Consider the following 5,109-nt stretch of genomic DNA (forward strand, 5'->3'; position numbering starts at 1 on the left):
GTCTGGGCCGACAATTACGTGTCAGCGGCACCTAATTAATTAGCATTTTTTATTTCGGCTTTTTTCTTAAAGATGTGCTGTGTGCCTCCCGCCTATCTTTGCATTCTCCGCGAATCGGTACAGTATCTGCCCGTGGCCTGGGGGTTGGGGTGGTTTGACACTGGGGTGTCATCTCATCGTCTGTTTCCATTAGAGCAGGCAGCTCATCTTCTCCTATGACTGCCCGCCTCCATGTCGAAGGTCGAGGTTTGTCGTCCACTGTGGCTGATGTGGAAAGCTTGCTTGACTGCTGAGCCTCACGTATTTTTCTATCACACAATTCTTTAATAAGGACTCAAACCATCCTGCAAATATCCCCTAAACCGACGTACCCTTTCAAAATTAAAGTCGTACTTTATCATTACTCATTTGGTTTCGATTGTTATCCTTTTTTCCTCCAATTGCATCAGCTCTTCATCTGTCAGTTCCTGGTCATGGAATGCCAAAATCTCTTCAACATCATCTTCGTCAACTTCCACAAGCCAAACTCACGTTGTCCTTACTTCGTTCACCATGATCAAAACGCGTAATTATGTCTAGTTTTACCGTAAGTGTAACACCCTTACCAGCTCTTTCAGGCTTTTCCGATATCACAGAACTCATCTTGTAATTGGATCAGCAAATTTGCTGATGATACAAAGATTGGAGGTGTAGTAGACAGTGAGGAAGGTTTTCAGAGCCTGCAGAGGGACTTGGACCAGCTGGAAAAATGGGCTGAAAAATGGCAGATGGAGTTTAATACAGACAAGTGTGAGGTATTGCTCGTTAGAAGGACAAACCAGGGTAGAACATACAGGATTAATGGTAAGGCACTGAGGAGTGCAGTAGAACAGAGGGATCTGGGAATACAGATACAAAATTTCCTAAAAGTGGCATCACAGGCAGATAGGATCGTAAAGAGAGCTTTTGGTACATTGGCCTTTATAAATCAAAGTATTGAGTATAAGAGTTGGAATGTTATGGTGAGGCCGAATTTGGAGTATTGTGTGCAGTTTTGGTCACCAAATTACAGGAAGGATGTTAATAAGGTTGAAAGAGTGCAGAGAAGGTTTACAAGGATGTTGCCGGGACTTGAGAAACTCAGTTACAGAGAAAGGTTGAATAGGTTGGGACTTTATTCCCTGGAGTGTAGAAGAATGAGGGGAGATTTGATAGAGGTATATAAAATTATGATGGGTATTGATAGAGTGAATGCAAGCAGGCATTTTCCACTGAGGTAAGGGGAGAAAAAAAACCAGAGGACATGGGTTAAGGGTGAGGGGGGAAAAGTTTAAAGGGAACATTAGTGGGGGCTTCTTCACACAGAGAGTGGTGGGAGTATGGAATGAGCTGCCAGATGAGGTGGTAAATGCGGGTTCTTTATTAACATTTAAGAATAAATTGGACAGATACATGGATGGGAGGTGTATGGAGGGATATGGTCCGTGTGCAGGTCAGTGGGACTAGGCAGAAAATGATTCGGCACAGCCAAGAAGGGCCAAAGGGCCTGTTTCTGTGCTGTTGTTTCCATGGTTGCTCACAGGCACGTGTTTAAGCAATGCAGTTCCGAATCCAGGGGGGGGCGGGCTGCCTTTTATCGCGCGCTGAATTTTTTTTCGCAATAGTGAAAAGCGAAAACAGGGTACTAATGTAGGTCTTTCCTAACAGTCGCCGTAAAGTGAACGTTCGAAAAGCGGGGGGACACCTGTAGTGGCGAGCTCTCGACTCGGCCCGGGAACAGTAGACAGCGGTTCTTGATTCCCGCCGGCGGGTTAACTGACGGACCCACCTCGGTGACGAAACTTTACAGGCTCGTTTTGGCGGGGTAACGACATGGTTCCTCCGCTGAGGAAAGGCCAATTACCCGCACTCACTTAGGCCGGAGACTAGGCTTGCTCTGGCCAGATGACTTTGCAAACACTCTCGCGCCGAACAGCTGAAAGCCGGAGACTATAAACTACCGGTTTAGCCAAGAGTAAATTGCCTCTGATCATCAAGGCCGAGGGACACGTGAAAACATAAAACCAAAGGGGAACAGGGAGTCAACGGTCCGGATCGGAATGTAAACAAAGTAAATTTAAAGAAACCCCGATCCGGACCGTGACCCCTTCGGAAAGAAGGAGGAGAGTCAGTACCAACTCCCGTCTTTGTGGTCAGGCTGGTCCCGTAAAAGCCAACGCTCGCTCGTACAGAGGGGACTACGGGCGAGCAGTACTTCCTTCCCCCTCTCCGTCACTCGAACCCTGATACCTGCTTTTATACTGACTGAAGGGAGGAGACGCACCGATTCAGTTTTTATCGACACTGGGGCTGAGGGAAACTTTAGGTTCCAGTTTTGAGGCCAATCTCGGGATGCCACTCTCCCGTCTGAAGCAACCCCTGGAGGCCAGCGCCGTAACCGGAGTGAAATTTACCACGGTTACCCACTCTACAGCTCCGGTGAGTCTCCCCATTTCTGTCAATCACCAGGAGAGCATTGCTTTCCATGTAATAGATTCCCCCAAAGGTGAAATTGTGTTAGGCCATCCATGGCTAGCTCAGCATTGATTGGTCTAATAACAGAGTGTTAAGCTGGAGTCCTTTCTGCCTAAATCATTGTCTGCGTGTTGCTCATGCTACTCGAAGTCTGGTTCCTCTGCCTACAGAAGAGTTTCCCAATCTGTCCTCTGTATCCCCTGAATATCTGGACCTAAATCTGGTATTCAGCAAGACTCGGGCCACCACCTTACCCCCACATCGCCCCTATGACTGCGCTATAGATCTCCTTCCGGGAACCTCGCCACCTCGGGGCTGTCTGTATTCCCTGTCTCCACCTGAAAGGGAAGCGATAGACGAGTACGTCCAGGAGGCCCTGGCTGCAGGAATTATCCATCCCTCTTCCTCCCCAGCAGGGGCAGGGTTCTTCTTTGTAGCCAAGAAGGACGGGTCCCTGCATCCTTGCGTGGACTATAGAGGTCTCAGTGAGGTCACCATTTAAAAACTGCTATCCTCTTCCTCTTATGTCATCTGCATTTGAATTGCTCCAGAATCGTTTCACCATGGCACCTATCCTCCTCCAGCCCGATCCTACAAGGCAGTTTATTGTAGAGACTGACGCCTCTGATGTAGGAGTAGGGGCTATACTGTCACAGCGTTCAGCAGAGGACGACAAGCTACACCCGTGTGCCTTTTTTCCCCCTAGTGCTTGCCCTGCTAATCTATTGTATGTTCCCCAGTCTGTCCGCTCCCAGGTTCTCCATTGGGGACACACCTCCGACTGGCATGTCACCCTGGCATCAGACGCACGACGGCTTTCATCAGTCGAGGATTTTGGTGGCCATCCCTGAGGAAGGATGTTGAGAGCTTCATTTCTGCCTGCCCAGTCTGTGCACAGAACAAGACCTCCAGCCAGCCACCAACTGGTCTCCTGCAACCCCTGCCTGCTCCTGGAAGGCCCTGGTCACACATTGCACTGGACTTTGTCACCGGACTCCCTCCGTCCGACGGTAACACTACCGTTCTTACCTTAGTGGATCATTTTCCCAAATCGGTCCACTTAGTTCCCCTTCCCAAGCTGCCCTCTGCCAAGGAGACTGCCAACCTGGTGATTCAGCATGATTTCCGTATTCACGGTCTCCCTGTTGAAGTGGTATCTGATAGAGGTCAGCAATTTACCTCCCACTTTTGGAGGGCCTTTTGCAAACTACTCGGGATCAGGGCTAACCTCTCATCTGAGTTTCATCCACAGAGTAATGGCCAGACCGAGCGGGCTAATCAGCAGATGGAGGTGATGGTCCGTTGTGTGACGTCTCAGGAATCGTCCTCTTGGAGTCAGCAACTTCCCTGGGTCGAGTACGCCATTAATTCTTTGCCTTCTGTTTCCTCAGGTTATCACCATTCCAGTGCTGTCTTGGCTAGCAACCCCCCTTATTCACATCTCAGGAGGAGGAAGTGGGCATTCCCTCAGCTGAAGTGTTTGTCCAGAGGTGTTCACGGACCTGGAGACAAGCCCGAAAGGCACTGCTTCAATCTATGTCGTGGTTTTACAAATGACAAAGAGGCGCCGAAGATTCTTCGAGAAATGTTTGAACTTTAATTTGCAAAGTAAAGCTGAGACAGACAGTGGGCTAGCCTTTGAATGCCCACCACTGAATGCCTGTCGATGTTTTCACATAGCATTCTTTATAGCACCCCTTCTGGGTTAACAGCATTAGCATATCGCTGTAAGTTTCAATCTAGCTAATAAATCAATTACTCTTATCTCTCTTACTTGGCTACAGTCGTTTTTCTCAAGGGGTTAAAAGTACACAGGTTTCATTCAATGGTTACATCCCAAATACCATAGTAATCCCATGCACTCAGTAACAGACACTTAATGCATAGTAAAGGCATGGTCAACATCTGAATAAACACTTGATGTGCAATAAAAGCAACACTTAAAATAAACGCTTAGAAAACAGAGTGCTACAATGTTTTTCCAATATTATCCCTCCTTTGAGACTTACAAAGTCTCACAGAGAGAGAGAGCGAGAGAGGAAACTACAAGTCCACACACAAAAGCTCAAATAAACTTCAGAATTTACTCCCAAATCTAGGTCAAACTATAATTTCTTGTGCTTAGAACTCGAAGTGTTCTCTCCCTACCTTCCTAGGCCACTGAGCCAAAAACCTGTCCCTTCGTATCTGAGACAGGAAAAATGACTCAGGAGCCTTTACAGTCTACTGCCACATTATCATTTCCCTCCTGTACATCTTGCATGTCGTGTAAGCTGTAACAATACATCATCGGTGTTTCTCTTTCCACTGGGCTTGATTCAGCAATTTCCAGGAGCATCAGAAAGTGTTTTGTTGCGGCCCGCACTATAAGAGACTTGAGACACGGAAGAAAACAGCACAAAACAATCGCACAGCTTACCAATACAATACCTACTGTTATCGCTATCTTGGTTAGCCATGCTCCCCATCCCCCTAGTTTACTATCTAACCAGTCAAATAACTGATGCCTGAACTCTGCATTCTGTCTAACTTCTCTTCTCAGACTTTTCAATTTGTTCATTGCACTGGTAAATGATCCCTCCGGACTAGTGTTATTTGGTATAAAAATACAGCACT

General features: G+C 47.3%; 1 long non-coding RNA gene across 1 annotated transcript; it reads left to right on the forward strand.

Moving 5' to 3' along the window:
- The first annotated feature begins 1,641 nt into the window (after positions 1–1,641).
- Positions 1,642–4,257, forward strand: LOC134340189 (uncharacterized). The gene is made up of 2 exons (XR_010016493.1): positions 1,642–2,457; positions 3,885–4,257. It is a non-coding gene; the product is annotated as an uncharacterized LOC134340189 (long non-coding RNA).
- Positions 4,258–5,109: the final 852 nt, after the last annotated feature.

Source organism: Mobula hypostoma, chromosome X1, assembly GCF_963921235.1.
Source record: "Mobula hypostoma chromosome X1, sMobHyp1.1, whole genome shotgun sequence".
Classification (NCBI taxonomy): Eukaryota; Metazoa; Chordata; class Chondrichthyes; order Myliobatiformes; family Myliobatidae; genus Mobula; species Mobula hypostoma.